Raw genomic sequence first — 18,021 nt, 5'->3', positions numbered from 1 at the left:
TCTTCGAGGATAAGGGCGAACACCCTGCCACCTATGAATGGCACCACCCTGGAGACCAAGCTTACCCCGTGATCCTTTGGGGACACTGAAGATGGTGAAATGTTGGTTTGCTGTTATGGCCCTTTTTCGACCTCACTTTCAGCTACATTGCTTAAGTATCAGAAAGAATGCATTGAAACCTCAGTGCTTTGCACCTCAGGCCATTCGCTCCAGCAGAGGCCCAGGGAGGGAAGATGACTTGCGCAGAGCCTCTTTCAGGGTGCGTGGCCAGTATTCTCTTACCTATCAGGGTGCGTGGCCAGTATTCTCTTGATCTCAGACTACAGGAGCCCATCTGCCCACATGGTGCCACCACCCCAGGAGGCTTGCTGCCCCCCACTGGACCCTTGCCTCTGCCACCACCACCACCATATATAAGTGCCGCTGTCTCCCCGTCTTTGTGCTCTCCTGATGGCTTCCAGCTTTCAGGCACGAGCTTGCGATTAGCTGAGTGTGGCGAGGGAATGCCACCTCCTGAACAGCCTACGTGACAAGAGGCGGGCTGCGCTCCCACTTATTTTGGATTCTTCTAAAATAGATTGTTTAGATGCTGCGTGGTCAAAAAACAACAGGTGTCCTCCACAGTTCTAAATATAGTGTTCTTGAGTGAGGGAAAAAACAAAGCTTTGTCCCCCCCAAACAATACCCGTGTTGGGCAGTGAGTCAGGCAGCAGCCAGGAAAGGCAAGCGAGGGGGATTTTTCTAGGGGAATGCGTTCCCTTTTGACTGAGTCTTAGCAGACAGGAACAAGTTGAGGCGGGGACTAGAGTCCAGTGGAGGATGAGATGTTCTGTTAGGGTTTGGATGTGAGGTGGCCCCCAAAAGCTCATGTGTGAGACAATGCAAGATGGCTCAGAGGAGAAATGATGGGGATTATGAGAGCCTTAACCCTATTTGTGCATTAATCCCTGATGGGATTCGCTGAGTGGTAACAAAGGCAGTTAAGGTATGGCTGGTGGAGGTGAGTCACTGGGGGCATGACTTTGGGGTATATATTTTCTATCTGGCTAGTGGAGTCTCTCTCTGCTTTCTGATCATCATGTGAGTCACTTCCCTCCATCACACTCTTCCTCCATGATGTTCAGCCTCACCTGCAGCCCCAAGGAATGGAGCCTGCTGTCTATGGACTGAGACCTCCGAAACCATGAGCCCTCAAATAAACTTTTCCTCCTCTAAAATTGTTCTTATCGACTATTTTAGTCCCAGGAGTGAAAAAAGGTGCTAAAACTATGTTTCTACAGAACAGAGATGCCCCCAAGTTAATGGAGTGGAGACCTTTATGGTCCTGGAAGTCTTCGCATGGAGAAATGGTCAAGGGGAGCAGGTTCCTACAGGCACAGCTCACAGATGGTGAGCATCTAAGGCTGTGCTTTGACCACTGTAGCCACTAACCACAGGTGATGTTTGGGTACATACCGAAATTATAATCTTTTTGACATGGGACTAAATAAAACGGATTATTATGATTAATGCTACCTATTTCTTTTTTCCTTTTTAATTTGGCTACTAGAGGATTTTAAATCACCCGTGTGGCTCATGTTCTAGTTTTGTTGTACTGAGCAAGTTCTCTTTTGGCTCTAAGAAGTTCCATTCTTACACAGTTGACCCTGTATAAGTGGGGGGCAGCAAACTTTCTGCCATGGCTCCCTTCAAGGCTGCCCTGGGTGTACATATTGGTGGGTATCTATGGGATTAAAAAATATAACAATATTTTCCTCTTTCCAAAACCGAGAAGCAGTATCACCTTTACTGCTAACTGCAGAAAAACATGTTAGGTGTGTGGTCAAGCAGGCTTGCTGATTCTTGTCCTTGGAGCAGAGAGCCTTGCTTGCCTAGTACAGATTGACAGGTGCAGGCCCCCCCCACCCCCATGGTCAGAAGGCACCTCTTGTCTCGTGGAGCGGAAGGGCTGACCATGCAGGTAGAAGCTCCTTTCCTAAACTCACCAGTGAGACCCATCATCCTGCTTGGAGCTGAAGCATGGTTGGGAGTGTTGCTCCCAGTGCTACCAGTATATGGAGTGTGTGGGAAAAAGAAAAAGAGTCAGGTTTGTCCAGCCTTAAACCTCCAGAAATAGCCCAGTGTCCAATGTGGTGAAATGGGGATCCTGGGGTTACGGGCTAGACACAGGTGCCATTGCTTCGGCAAATGATTCAGCCTGTCTAAGCTTCGTCCTCTCAAGGGTGCTACCCCCATGGCCATAAAATGTGACAATGCACAGAAAGACACAACTCCTTGCCTAGTGGAGACCAAGTGCTCCACACAGACCAGCTGCTGTTCAGTGCCTGCGGCCAGCACTCATGTGCTGTGTGTGTCACGTCGTCGTGTGAGCTGCGGGTCGGGGCTGAGGTTTTCCTGTCTTTCCCTAACCGCTCTCCTATCTGAATTATAGACCTGCTGGAGTTCAGAGCCGTTAGGGTCCCGATACCATCAAGTCTCTTTGCAGATTAGGTAACTGGTCTGTGAAAGGGGAAGGGAGGTGGCAGCTAGTATGAGGGCTGTGTGGGGGTTTCTGAGACACGTGGAACTTCCCCACCCTCTCCCCCGCCCTGTCACCACCACTTCCTAGACCTAGTAATTCAGGAAGGCAGTCTGTCTGACCAGAAGCCAGGAAGTCTGCTGGACCCACTCCCATCCCGGTGGCCAACAACCACTGTCCCTCAGGCACCTCATACAAGTCCTGCCTCCTCACAGTGCAGGACCCGCTGCTTTCAGAATCCACTTCTGGGTTGTTCTGGTTTCCTCATAATTTATATCTCTGTGACAACCTCAGGTCACCTCAGGTTCCAATGGAGCTGTCCCACACCCAGCATCTGGAAGGAGAAAAGGAAATATTTTTTTGTGTGTGATTTATCCTTTTCATACTTTCCCCATTTACTTTATTTATTTACTTATTTTCAATGGTACCAGGGATTGAACCCAGGGGTGCTTAACTACTGAGCCACATCCCCAGCCTTTTAAAATATTTTATTTAGAAGTAGGGTCTTGCTGAGCTACTTAGGGCCATGCTAAGTTGCTGAGGTTGGCTTTGAACTCACAATCCTCCTGCCTTAGCCTCCTGAGTCACTGATTTTACAAGGGTGAACCACGTGCCTGGCTTACTTTATTGTTTCTTAATAAAAATATTGTTTGCTATTTTAATGCAAATCTATTTCTAATTCCAAGTATTTGATAGTAAAAGGTTATTTTTTCCTAAAATATTTTTAAAAGTAAATACATAATCTGTGCTGCATTCAATAGAAGATATGTTACAAAATTGATTTCACCTCAAAATTAATTTGAGTCATATTTGCTAGCCATAACCTGCAAGTGGGATATACCTTACCTATTGAATCCACATCATTGGCATTTCTCTAATACTTGTTTCATATACATGAAATGCATTTCAACCATTTGCTCTGGATAAATCTGCTTTTGGGAGAGTAGAAAAGTTGATGAGAAGAAACAACTAATTTTCTATTTGAAGAGAAACAAAGGCAGTTGAAGTTGAGTTTGCTCTGAGTTCCTGTTCACAACACAAACGGAGAACAGTATCAAAACCCGAGGCAGACACCAGGGTTCTTATCTCTGAACTGGAGATCTTGAGTGGTCACTTTCATCTCCAACCCTAAGGGATTGGCCTAACACAGCCCTGTCACATAAAGATGGCTTTGGGGTTGCAGGAAAGATATTGTCCCTGATGCCCCTTTGGTGAATTGCAGGGGTGGCAGCTCATCAGGCAATTGTATAGGTTATGTGCCACAATTGCAGGAAGGGGTCTGTACTTCTGAACCCTGCAGCTAACCACTGTGACCCCTCTGTCCCATTGGGTAAGCTCTTCTTCCCTGTTTTAAGTTTACAACTGCTTTTTTTTTTTTTTTGTAACTGATATCAAACTCAAGGGTGCTCTACCACTGAGCAATATCCCCAGCCCTTTTTATTTTTTATTCTGAGACAGGATCTAAATTGCCCAGGCTGACCTTGAACTTGTGATCCTCCTGCCTCTCTCTCCAGAGTTGCTAGGATTACAGATGGGCACCACTGCACTTGGCTCGAGCTGCTTTTTAGCAGGAAAACATTCGGATCCAGTCATTCTAGGTTTGCCTTCCACATTATTCTATTAATTGATTAAAGTTATAGACTTTTGAAACTTGCCTATTCATATGAGGCTCTTTCTAAGGAAGATGAGCTTTCTTCCCATCTTTGATTGCTGACTGCTCTCATTTATTTCAAACCCTAAATTTCAGCCCAACTTATGATGTCTGCATATCACTTTTAAGCAGTCAGCCTGGACTTCGTCACAAAGGCAGTGTTTTAGGGAATCTGGTTGTAGGGTAAACACCTGGGGTTTCAGAGTGTAAGCTGAAGTCTCTGCCCTAAGCTCTAGAAGAGCAAAGGTCAGAACTAAAAGCTGCATTTTTTTGGGGGGGTGCATGTGTGGGACTAAGCACAGTAGTCTCCCTTCATCTGCAGGGAATATGTTCCAAGGTCCCCAGTAGATTCCTGAAACTGAGGATAGATAATACTAAACCTGATTATAAGTGCTATTTTTCCCTTACATACATATCTATAATGAAGTTTAATTTATAAATTTTCTACAGTGCAAAATAATTAATAATAATAAAACAGAACAATTATAACAATGTACTGTAATACAAGTTATGTGAATGTGGCTCTTTCTCAAAATATCTTATTATACTGTAGCCACTTCTTGTGATGGTGTGTGATGATATTTAAGAGAAGACTTTACAGCTTCCCTTTGGAATGTCCCAATTTCCAGCATCATTAGGCTTGTGCTTTAATTAAACAATCATATAAGGGTTACTTAAACATAGGACTGTGATGCTGTGAGAGTCAATCTGATAACCAAGATGGCCACTAAGTGTCTAATAGGTAGGTAGTGTATACAGTGTGGAAACACTGGATAAATAGATGATTCACCTTTTGGGTGCAAGAGCATAAGATTTCAGCATACTGCTCAAAATGGCATGAGATTTAAAACGTATGAATTATTTATTTCTGGAATTTCCCATGTTTTTGGATTGTCATTGACTGGGGTTATCAAACCATAGCACCCCCCTGCCCCCCCCCAAAAAAAAACTGCAGCTAAAAAGAACTGTTATAAATGGGACTCTCCTAATGCAGTCAAAGGAGGTCAGCAGCTCCAATTCAATTCAAGAGAACTTAATGGGGGCCAGTCAGGCCACACACTGCACTCATCACTAGAACCTTCCACACTTGGCTGAAAGTCTACATGCTCCTAGGAGAGTATGTGTTGGACACTTATTATCTGACCAGCTCTGTTCTAAGTGCTGTGAGGGTTCCAGTCAGGGAACAAATCTAACACATAGAAGACCACTGTGTGGTACAGGTGACTTTTTCCACAGCTCCTTTCATTGGTATAAGCTTCAGGCAGGGGACTTCTGCAGCCAGGCCTGATGAGGCCACTGGCAAGAAGGGCTGGCTTTTGTTTTGCTACCACAATCAGGTATCTGTAGCACCTGGAATGAACTGAATATTTGCCTTTGGTACTTTAGTCTTCATTTAGAGCTAGCTCTCCATCCTGAACCCTGTTCTTCTAGGCTGGGGCCCAAGCAGCAGACTAATCTGTCACCTTCTTGAAACTGTTCCCTGTGTCTTGTGCTGGGGCTTTGCTCCAATCTTGATGGCCAACAGCTCCCCACCTTTCTCCTGCCTCTTTGACCCTACGAACAAGCAAGAACAGCATAGACATATTGTCCCCGACCACCACCCTGCTTCTGTTTCTGTATTTCCCTCTCAGGGAAGCATGCCTCCTCCATCTAGACCTCCAGCTAGAATCCTGAAGGCCATCTTTCATTCCTGCCCCCTCTCTGCCCTGTCCAATTAAAGTGAACTATGCAGCCCTCAAATCTGTTGGTTTCTCTCCGTTCCCAGGTTCCCACAGTGATGACCGTGGTCCTACCCACATGCGTCTGCTTTGCTCTGCTCCCCACTGCAGTCTCAGCACCCAGAGTGGCACCTATCAAATGGTTTTCACGACAGCTGCCGAACTGATGACCATGAGAGAGCACGAGTGAGCCAAAGGGATCTTGCACTGCGGCCTAGCTCTTGCTTACCTCCTGAGCCTTGTCTCTCCCCTTCCCCCAACCTTACCCTTCTCCTGGCGACCATCCCAAACCATCCTTGCAGCTCTGTATATCCTGAGCCCAGGATCCATCTTCCGGAGCCTCCTCTTCTCCTCCTATCTGAGTTAGATGGCTTCTCTGTACCCTCAGTCCCTTTCCTAGAGAGCACACAGCTGCTGACAATGCTATTGCCTGTTCGTATATCAGTTGTCTTCTCATGATAAGTTCCAGGAAGCAGAATCTGTGTCAAATTAATCACTGCATTCCCAGTGTTTAGCACAAAGTAGGAGCTCTTCAAGTCATTGTTGCACATATGAAGGTCTAGAAACTCTGGAGTCTGTGCCTAATTCCCTCCCACCCTCACATATCTCCCCTGGTGCCTGCTGCCCACTATCCATATGTATTCTGGTCCTGGCACTCTGAGGTCCTCTGCTGTCCTTGGGCCTCAGGACTTGGCAATTTGTCTGAGGCTGGTATCACCCATTCTGTTCTTCCCCACACCAGGCCACTTGGGTCAGCGTGTCCCTATCTGTGCTTGTAGGACATGGTTTTCTGGCCCTTGACCTTTCAGGGTCTATCCAATGCTCATGCCCTCTCTGGCATGTCCTGACTGGGCCTCCTTTGGTGCTCCATGCTGATTCCTTCATGACCCCACAGCTCTCTTGGGGCAGGTCAATATCCAATCCATTCCTGACCCTGTCCCTGTCCTCACAGCATCCAGAACAAGAGCTTGTGTGTATTCTGGTCCAGGCAAAGGTCAGCCAGGTTGAGCTTGGTTGATCTGAGGTTAATGCAAGGAGTGATGTGGCTCTGGGGATGAGGATGGTTGGAGGGAAGCCCTGAAGGTGAGGGAGAGAAGAGGCGAGAATGTTCCTCCCAAGAGTGTGGGTGAAGGAGAAGATGAGGAGGACTGAGCAGCAACAATGGGGAACAAGGGTGTAGGGAAGGAGGGAGCTGGCAGAGCAGAGCTTTGACCTCAGTACCCTGTTTGGCAACCCCAGACCTCCCAGGCAGCAGAGAGCACACTGGGGGTGTCTGCAAGTGCTCTTCCTGGCCACAGAGGTGCGGGGAAGGGCGTCTTGCTTCTTCTCTGCCATGCTCACCCTTGTGTGTATATTTCACCCTTTTATCAAGGTAGGAATCAAGTCAGCCACGTGCTTTATGTCTCCTCCTGAAAGGATATGAACCACCCTTATCTTCACCACCATCCCCACCCATCCTTCTTGCCATTTCTCACATAAAGAGGCTGCATAGTTTCCTGACATTCATTTTATTATATCATTTTGGCCATCGGGGCTGTCATGATTTATAGCTTACAGTTCAGAACACAGAAGTTCAGAGAGATGGGAGGCTAACCCAAGGTCACACAGCCAGTCTTGTGGTAGGGTCAGGGGAGCATGGACGGAGAAGCCAGCTCCAGAATTCTCTTAGAAAGCATTGGCAGGCACTGCCTGAGTCTGGGTGTGCGCATGCGTAAATGTGTCTCTCTCAATTTACTCTGCATGCACCTGTGTCTGTCTATACCCCATGCGTTGGTGGTTGCTTGGGCTGCTGGGCAGGTGCCTTTGTAAGCATGGACGTGTGGAAGTGTGTTAGGAGAGTCCTGGGGTCAAGCATGTGTGCATATGGCCTTGGCGAGCACGCATGTGTGCAAACCGGCACTCTGCTCCCTCCTCAGATGTCTTGGCTGTGGCTTTGACAACTGAAACCCAGCTGCGCTCTGGCCGGGAAACATCCGCTGTGGAAACCTAGGAGGAGCTGACAGTCCCTAAAGAGGGGTTACGCATGCTGCCAGCGAGCGCTCCTGGCGCGCTGCCTAATTCCCTGCACATGCTCTTTAGATCTGTTTCTAATTTGGACTCTGCCTCCTTCTACCCCCACCCATCCCTTTCCACTCTCTCAACTTGCCTCAAACCGGTCAAATTATGCTGAATAACGGCTGAGGAGGGGGGAGAGTGCTAAAGGTCGCTGGTGGGCTGTTGGAGGGTGTAATAATGTCACATTTTAATTTATGCAGGGAGCAGTGCAGGAATCAAAAGCAATAAATAATTTGGGCTGCACTCGTAGCTCGGCCAACAGGTACTACTGCAGGTCATGCCACTTCCAGGGGAGAAATCACTTAACTGTCACACTCTGCAGTCCACGGTGCTTGAGAAAACCCATGTAAATATACAGAGATGCAAAATACGGCATCGTCTCTCTGCAAGGGGACTTGTATTTGGAGATTTGCAGCATCAGCAAGAATCCCTTTAGTTGTCTGAGCATTATCCAGATGTTCTGGGTGCAGTGATTCTAAAACAAAATATGTCTTCCATATATTTTGTCGTCCTGTGACACACTCAATGCCTGAAAGACCCGACTCCGTGGGAAAGTGTATACAAAGCTGAGAGAGAAGAGGGGAAAGCAGAGACGTATGTACACATTGATGGCAGCTCAGAGAAACTCATTTTCATGCCTAGAAATAAGTGGGGGGGGGGGGAGAAAGAAAAAGAAAAAAAGGGGCAGGGGAAGGGCTCCTGGACACATTTGTTGGAACTTGTTCATGTGTTTAGGGCTTAGGGATGTGATTGGAGATAGAGTTGTTTCAATGATTAATGTGGACATGGAAAGAATGCATGCACTTGAAGGCAGGGGATTGCCCTACTGATCTCTTCTGGTTCCTTGCAGGCTCCAGAGCCTGGGAAGGTTGGAGGTGGTTCTCACCTGTGCCCTGTGACTGAGTAGCTGGGGTTTGCACCATGTCTGGGCCTTGCAGGGAGATGGTGGGCATGCTGCTCTTCCCTTCCCCCAGCATGCTAAGTGTGTGCAACTGATGTGTGCTCCAGGGGCTGCTGTGGGAGCCTGGCATGCTGCCTCTCAGCCGGCTTAGCAACTGCAGGAAGGTGGGGTTTGCAGCCTGGAGGCCGCCGCCTGGGAAGCTATAGGGCTGTCAAGACCCAGGAGCAGCACCCTCCTCCATCTGGCTGCAAAGGAAGCAGGGGAAGAAGCAGCTTGGGATGGAATGGTACCCTGGGGACTTTACTCCTCTTTCCTTACCATGTGGCAGATTTGGGCCAGCCACCAGGACACCATAGGAAGAAAGGGATAGAAGGGAGTCTACATTTCTGTGTGCCACAGGGCCCATCTCTTATTTCTCCTGTTGCCATTTATTTAGTTACTTAATCGTGTGTCATGTTAAGGACTCCACATTTGTCAAAACCCTCCTTTAATCATCAGAGCACCCTTGAAGATGCATATGACAGAAAAGCCTAGATGTCAGGGCTGGGGATGTGGCTCAAGCGGTAGCATGCTCGCCTGGCATGCGTGTGGCCCGGGTTCGATCCTCAGCACCACATACAAACAAAGATGTTGTGTCTGCCGAAAAACTAGAAAATAAATATTAAAAAGTTCTCTCTCTAAAAAAAAAAAAAAAAAAAAAGAAAGAAAGAAAAGCCTAGATATCTACTACAGGTGTGCTTTCCCTCTCTTTAGAGTGTGTCCCACTGAGAAATGGCTGCTCTGTCACATCTTCCAACGCGCCCTTAGTGAGTTCCAGCACTAGGATTGGGTCCTGACTCGTGGAATGTGAGTAGCAGTGAGCTGTTCTTCTGTGGAGCCTGGCCCCTGGAAACCACCCAGCAAACATTCCCAGAGCTCTGTCCCCTTGGATGGAACAAGGGCAACCCCACCTACCCTTGGAAACCACCCAATTAAAATGGCAGAACATCCGTCATCCTGGCTTTCTGGATGCCTGTATGGAGAGACTGCCCAGATAGCATGTCCCCTGCCTCATCCTGAGCAAGAAATGAATTTATATTCTATTGTTCCCAAGCTATTCAACATTTGTGGTGATGTTATAGCAGTGAACTCACCCTAAGTAATTAATTAGGAATTTTCACTCTCCTTATACAGATGAGGAAACTGACGCTCAGGACAGTTATTGCCCAAAATCACATATTCAGTAAATATCAGGGTCAGTGCAAATCTCAGCCTTCCTGGTTTCCAGGTCAGGCTTTGATATTGTGAATTGTCCCAAGTGTGTTTCAGAGAACACTATAAAAACCACTACCAAGCTGGGCACAGTGGTGCATGCCTGTAATCCCAGGGACTTGGGAGGCTGAGACAGGAGGATTGAGGGTTCAAAGCCGGCCTCAACAACAGCGAGGCGCTAAGCAACTCAGTGAGACTCTAAATAAAATACAAAATAGGGCTGGAGATGTGGCTTGGGGATTGAGTGTCCCTTAAATTCAATCTCCAGTACCTGCCCCTCCCAAAAACCCACTACCAACAATACCCCCACAACTCTGGAGTTCAAATTGGTTTGGGAAATACTAACTCAAGGCCGCAGGTCTCTTGGCTGCAGCTCTTTTTAGGATGGCAGCATGCCAGTGACCACTGTGAGCACTACCAGGGATCAGGCTTGTGCATCAGACGATGGAGACTTTGCTCCAGAGCTTCCAGAGGAACAGGCTTTGGGAGGTGTTGAGCTCCAATGTCTTCAGTTGTGGGGTGAATCGCATGCCCTTCCTACCCCCTCAAAAAAAGGCACTTTTTTGATCTTGTTTGGAAATAGGGTCTTTGCAGATTTAACCAAGCTAAAATGAGGTCGTTAGTTGAGCTCCAATTCAATGCCACTGGTATCCTAGTAAAAGGGGAAATTTGAGCACACAGAAAGGGACAGGCAGAGTGGGGAGGCCATATGAAGACACACGGTGACACAGCCAGAACACCACGTGAAGGCAGAGGGTTGGAGTGATGCTTCCGTCAGCCACGGAACGCCAGAGATGGCCTACAAACATCAGAAGTTGGAAGAGACAAAGGCGGACCTTGCCCTGGAGTGGTCAGGCAGAGAGTGGGACCCTGCTGGCACCTTGATTTTGGTTTTGTAGCCTCCAAAACAGAGAGGATGAATTTCTGTGCTCCATGTCTGCACATTGCTATGGTGGCTCTGGGAAATGAATAGATAGCTTTGGACTCCTGTCAAGACCTAAATTTCTTGGCAATGCTATCCTCCCAAGAATCATCCAAATGATATACTGGGGTGGCTTACCAAAAGCTAGATGGAGGACAAGAGAGAGCCTTGAGGGATAAGCAATAGCACCAATAGCAGCTGAGAGCTGCAGCTTTGGGGTAGAGCCACCAGGCTTTGCGTCCCACTTCTTATTTATTTATTTATTTATTTATTTATTTTGGTACCAGGGATTGAACTCAGGGGCACTCGGCCCTGAGCCCCATCCCCAGCCCTATTTTGTATTTTATTTAGAGACAGGGTCTCCCTGAATTGCTTAGTGCCTTGTTTTTGCTGAGGCTGGCTTTGAACTTGTGATCTGCCTACCTCAGTTCCCCAAGCCACTGGGATTACAGCCATGCACCACGACGCCTGGCTGCATCCCACTTCTAGTGTGCCGTGGGCCCATTACCTCCCATTACCTCACCTCTCTGCACACAGCTTCCTTTTCTGTAATGTGGGGATACTAAGAGGAGACTAAAATGCCTAGGCTAGTAGCTGGCAGGTGGCTAGTACCTGTTCCTTTGAAATGACACAGACAAGATTGCATGGTAACTTTAAGGGCACACAGGCCACACTGGAATCCACCACTCCTGTCTCCATGGGCAATTTGATAATTACTAATCACCAATCTTTTGAAGTCTGCATCTCTCCATCTATATACTAGAGAAAGTAGTCTTTATTGTGAAAAGATGATTTTTTTTAAAAAAAGGTAAAATCATGACTGTGAATAGGTAACAAAAAGAACACACATTATGTTTATTAATAAATGAACCAAAGATGTTACAACTGATTCAAAAGAGAATGCAAAGGACAGGCATATTTATGGATCAGGAATTTTGATTTTCAGAAAGCTACAATAAACTGGCTTTTTTTGCATGTGGTAGAAGGGTTGACAAAACTTGTTTCCTGTCCCCAGCCAAGAGCCACTCTGTGTCTTCTGTTCCCCAAAACTTACAGAGCTGTAGAACTAGCTCAGAGTGGGGATCAGCCCGGAAGAAAGGGCTTGGAACAACACATAGCTCTTCTTGCAGACACCCACTAATCCTTTTGCTGATTCCAGATTTCCTTATTGTGTCTCACATATTGTATGGATGGGGTTGGGAGAAGATGAACACATGAAAAAAGCAAGTTGCTGAATAAGGCACAATCCTATTTTCATAAAAACAAACTATGTGTATTTGTACACACACACAAGTGGGCGTGCCTATGTACTATTGGTTAAATATGCACAAATTTCAGGAAGAACACACAAGGGCTGTCAAAGGTGACCGCCTCTGGAGGGCAGGATTAGTGATAAAGATAGTGGAGGGAGGCTTCCATGACTACTACTACTTCTTCTTTTTTTTATTTATTGTTTTTAGAATACATACAGTACAATATCTTTTGAGATATTATACATACATGGGGTGCAATCCATTGCAATTTATTTTACTTTATTTAGTTGTCAATGAATCTTTTGTTTCTATTTATTTATTTAGTTAGTTGATTTATTTATTTAGGATTGAACCCAGAGTGTCCCACATGCCAGGCAAGCGCTCTACCACTGAGCCACAATTTTGATCCCATTCTTGTGGTTGATGATGATGTGCAGTTACACTGGTCGTGCACTCATTTATGGGCATAGGAAAATTATGTCTCATTCAGTCTACTTTCCTTCCTATTCCTTTCCCTCCTCCCTTCCTTTCATTTCCCTTTGTCTAATCCAGTGAACTTCTATACTTCCCTTCCCTACCCTCCCGTGTTATAGGTTAGCATCCACATATCAGAAAGAACATTCTACCTTTGGTTTTTTGGGACTGAATTATTTTACTTAGCATGTTAGTCTCAAGTTCCACCCATTTACGAGCAAATACCATTATTTCATTCTCCTTTATATTGCCGAGTAATATTCCATTGTGTACATATACATTTCATTTATCCATTCATCTGTTGAAGAGCACCTAGGTTGATTTCATAGCTTGGCTATTGTTAGTTGAGCTGCTATAAGCATTGATGTGGCCACTGACATGACTTATTTTCTAACCCTACTTTACAGTATACCATGAATGAGGCATGTCTGAATGAGAAAACTGTCCATTATGCTTAGCACTATGGGTAACATTTCATATATGGTTGGCTTCTTTATTATTATGAACCTATATTTAAAGAGCCCAGATTTCCCAGGGCTGTTCTGGGGACAGAAATCACCAGCTAGACCCACCTGAATGTAGCCCTACGACTGTTCCCTTTCAGTAAAACTGGTTTTATAATCTGGCCTTGCATTTTGGAAACCTGAGAACTGGAGAAGGCCTTCTTCCTGGGGTACAGTCTTGGGTGGCTCTGTCTGTTTTTTCCTCCAACTTCCCCAAACCCCCCGACTTGGGCTCACCCAGTATTTGGCTCCCTGTCCACAGGTGGGAGGCCTGATGGGGGCCAAACTCTAGAAAAAGGGGCTGCCTACACCCAGTGCCATCCTCCTGCCCAGACTAAGACCCTGACACACCCACTAGCTCCATAGGAGACATGTTGGCACACTGCTCTGGAGAAGGTGTTGGGCACAAGAGTCAAAGAGATACCGAGTTTTTGATCATACAAATTCAAGGATCTAATTTTAGCCTCCTGTTTGTCCCCCAAGGTTGGCCATGGTGCACTGGAGAGGACTTGGGATGGGGTCATCAAATGTGACCCTAATATAGGTTTGGCCTCTCACTAGCTGTGTCTCTGTGGATTGTGCTTTAGTTTTCCCATCTGCCCAATGGGGATAAAAAAAATGTTTATTACCAAGAGCTATTGTGAATTTCAAATGAGGTGATGTCTGTTAAGGTATTTTGCCATCGGAGGGTTCTGCTGAGATTTGACTATATAGTGTAGTATATTTCAGGCTGCTCTTACTATAGTAAGAGCAAATGCTATCTAGTACTTCCCTGTGCCCTGGTGTGTGTGTGTGTGTGTGTGTGTGTGTGTGTGTGTGTGTGTGTGTTTTACATATGTGTAATCACTCACTGTTCACATCTTTGCCATGAGTAATGTACTGTTGTCCTGATTTTACAGATGAGGAAACAGAGGCAGAGAGGTAAGTCACTTTCCCCAGTTGGATGGAATCTTTCATTAGGGAACCATCTTTTCCCCATCCCCCAGGCTCAACTGGGTTTCCTTTTCTTTTCTTATATCCCTTCTACTGTAGAATATGTCAGTTCACGTGAGAGTAAAAAGATATGATAACAGTAATAAGGATATGAATTTATTACCTAGCCTCATAAGTTCCCAAATTATAGCCAGTCTTGCTTCCTTGCTTCCTCCCATCATTCCTTTACAAAACAAAACCTTTAGGTCATGTCAAATCTTTAGCAGTTTTTCAACAATTCCCTAATATCATGACTATTCAATGTTCATATTTCCCAGGTTATTTTCTACCTTTTAAATTAGATTGCTTATTTCAGTTGGAATTCAAATAAGAGTTCCACAAAATAGTTGAGTGTTAAGTTTCTTAAGATTATTTTAGCATATAGGTTTCCTCCCCTCTTTAATTGCATTTTTTTGGTTGGTTTGTTGTTGTTTTGAATAAAGTGTATGGATTTTGCTGAACACACCCTTATGGTTTGTATATGGTTATGATTCCTCTGTTCCCTACATTTTCTGTAAAATCATATTATATCTAGAGGCTATCCAAATTCAGGTTTTCTAAAAATAGACTTGATTTTTTTTTTAGGGCTGTTTTAGATTCACAGCAAAACTAAGAGAAAGGTACAGACATCTCATATACCCTCCGGCCCAGCACATGAGTAACATTCTGCCTTGCCAACGTTCCCTGCCTCAGTGATATATTTTTTGTGGTTGACCCTACATTGATTGATACATATTAATCATCCAAAACCTGTTTTAGCTGGGGATGTGTGTGGCTCAGTGGTAAAGCATTTGCCTCATATGCACAAGGCTCTGGGTTCAATCCCCAGCATCATCTAAAAAACAACCCCTAAAGCCCATTTTACACTAGGGTTCACGCTTCATGTTGGTTTTGGACAAATGCATAATAACATGCATCCATTACCATATTACATACCTTACATTAGCATGTATCTATATATCCCTACTATAAGACAGAAGAGCTTCATTGCCATAAAAATTCTTTGCAGCCATGCATGGTGGTGCACACCTATTGTCTTAGCTACTTGGTAAGTTGAGGCAGGAGGATTACTTGAGCCCATGAGTTCCAGTCCAGCCTGGGTAGCAATGAGACCCCATCTCAAAAACACTTCTGTGATCTATTTATTCATCCTTCCCTGCCTTGCATCTCCTGGCAGCCACTGGTCTCTTTTCTGTCTCTATAGTTGTGCCTTTTCTAAAATGTCTTATAGTTGGAATCATGCAGTATGCATCATTACCAGGTTGACTTCTTTCACTTAGTAAGATGCACTTGAGATCTTTTCATGGCTTGAGAGGCTCATTTCTTTTTAGCACTGGATGATATTCCATTGTTTGGATGTGCCATAATTTTTTAATCTATTCACTTACTGGAGATATCTTGGCTATTTTCAAGTTCTGGCAGTTATCAATAAACATTCATGAGAAGGTTTCTCTTTGGACTAAGTTTTCAACTTCTTTGGATTCCAATCAAGGAATGATATTTCTGGATCTCATGGTAAGACTACATTTAGTTTTATAAGAAACTGTCACACTGCCTTTCAAAGAGGCTGTGCCATTTTGCACTCCCACCAGCAACATCTGAGAGTTCTTGTTTCTCCACACCCTCACCAGCATTGGGTTTGTCAGGTGCTTGCTTTTCGCCATACTAGTAGTTATGGAAAGGTATCATTGCTATTTTTATTTTTAGTTTCCTAATTATACATTCTATGGAGCATTTTTTCATATGTTTTACTTGCCATCTGTATCTTCTTTGGTGAATGTCTGTTAAGGTTGTTGACCCCTTTTGAAAAAAAAAATGGCTTGGCTGTTTTCTTCTTGTTGAGTTTCAAGGGTTATTTGTAAAGTTTAGTTTTTCACCTCTGCTTCATACTCAAAGAGATTGTAGAGAATTAGTATAATTTCTTCCTTAAATGTTTGGTAGGGCTCATCAGTGAACCTGTATGGGCTTGGGGCTTTCTCTCTTTGGAACTTGTTAATTATTGATTTAATTTCTTTAATAGATATAGATCTATTCAGATTGTCTATTTCTTCTTGTGTGAGGTTTTGTTTTGTTTTTGTTTTTGTATTGGGGATTGAACCCAGGGGCACTTAACCACTGAGCCACATCCCCAGTCACTTTGAATTTTTTATTTTGAAACAAGGTCTCACTAAGATGCTTAGGGCCTCACTAAGTTGCTGAGGCTGGTCTTGAACTTTCAATCATCCAGCCTTAGCCTCCTAAACCACTGGGAATACAGGTGTGTGCCACCATGATGGGCTTGCATGAAGTTTTTTTTTTGTTTTGTTTTGTTTTTTTGCGGGGAGGGGGGCATACTGGGGATTGAACTCAGGGGCACTTGCCCACTGAGCCACATCCCCAGTCCTATTTTGAATTTTATTTAGAGACAGGGTCTCACTGAATTACTTAGTGCCACACTGTTGCTGAGTTTGGCTTTGAACTTGTGTGATCCTTCTGTCTCAGCCTCCTGAGCTGCTGAGATTACAGGTGTGTACCACTGTTCCCAGTTTATGTGAGTTTTAATTTTTTTATGTAATATATTTTTTTCATCCTTTTTTTATTGTTGGTTGTTCAAAACATTACATAGTTCTTGATATATCATATTTCATACATTTGATTCAAGCGGATTATGAACTCCCATTTTTACCCCAAATACAGATTGCAGAATCACATCGGTTACACATCCATTGATTTACATATTGCCATACTAGTGTCTGTTGTATTCTGCTGCCTTTCCTATCTTATGTGAGTTTTTAACAGATTCTGTCTTTTAAGAAATTGGCCCATTTCATCTAAGTTATCAAATTTGCGAACATAGAGTTGTTCATTGTATTCCTTGGTTATCATTTTAATATCCATGGGATCTGTAGTAATGCCCTCTTTAGTTTCTAGTATTATATCCCCCCTCTCTCTTGTTCTCTATTTATTTATTTATATTATGAATGAATGGACTAATAATTTTTTTCCAGTGCTGGGGATTGAACTCAGAGGCTTGCACGTGGAGGAGAGGGCTCTATCGCTGATCTATACTTTTAGCCCTCTTTTTTCTTAGTTATCTGACCATAAGTTTATCAATTATATTTATTTTTTCAAAAAACCAACATTTTATCTTCTTAAATTTCTCTACTGATTGCCTATTTTCAACTTCATTGATTCCTGCTCTATTTTTTTTGTTTCTTCTGCTTGGTGTGGATTTAATTTGCTCTTTTTTTTTTCTAGTTTCCTAATTTGGAAATTGAGGTGATTTAAATTCTCCCTTCCTAATATGTATTCAACACTCCAAATCTCATTCCAAGCACTGTTCTACTGAATTCCACAAATTTTTGATAAGTTGTATTTTAATATTCATAAAACTATTGTGAGGTTTTTGTTTTTTGAGCCATGTGTTCTTGAGAAATGTGTTGTCTAATCTCCCAGTAATTTGGGATTTTTCGGCTTTCTTTTATTGCTATCTAGTTTTAGTCCATTGTGATCTAATGTAGACATTGTATGATCTCTAGTCTTTTAAATTTGTCAAGGTATGCTTTATGAATAAGAATATGGCCTATCTTAGTGAATGTTCCGTGTCACTTTGAGAGGAACCTGTGTTCTACTGTTGCTGGATAAAGTAATATATAGAGATGTACATAATATCAAGTTGATTGATGGTGTTGTTGAGCTCAATATCCTTACTGATTTTCTGCTTGCTGATAGAGGAGTTTTGAAGTCTCCATTCAAACTAGTAGATTTGTCTAGTTCTCCATGCAGATATATCAGTTTTGCCTCACATATTTTGACACTGTGTT

The 18,021-nt window shown here is 44.2% G+C and overlaps 1 long non-coding RNA gene and 1 other non-coding gene across 11 annotated transcripts in view; both read left to right on the top strand.

Annotated features, from left to right (window-relative positions):
• Nucleotides 1–18,021, top strand: part of LOC110599486 (uncharacterized) — a 131,795-nt gene that overhangs the window by 55,077 nt on the left and 58,697 nt on the right. For 2 of the 10 annotated variants that reach the window (XR_013436783.1, XR_013436786.1), the window contains one exon: nt 5,935–6,073. The exons of the other annotated variants lie outside the window; for them this stretch is intronic. This is a non-coding gene — a long non-coding RNA (uncharacterized LOC110599486). The remainder of the gene's footprint in view (nt 1–5,934; nt 6,074–18,021) is intronic. 10 annotated transcript variants of the gene reach the window in all.
• Nucleotides 14,983–15,055, top strand: Trnam-cau (transfer RNA methionine (anticodon CAU)). The gene has a single exon. It is a non-coding gene; the product is annotated as a tRNA-Met (tRNA).

The sequence above is a fragment of the Ictidomys tridecemlineatus genome, chromosome 3 (assembly GCF_052094955.1).
Source record: "Ictidomys tridecemlineatus isolate mIctTri1 chromosome 3, mIctTri1.hap1, whole genome shotgun sequence".
Lineage (NCBI taxonomy): Eukaryota > Metazoa > Chordata > Mammalia > Rodentia > Sciuridae > Ictidomys > Ictidomys tridecemlineatus.
Note: the sequence above shows the minus strand (reverse complement) of the source record. Positions and strands in the feature narration are given on the sequence as shown.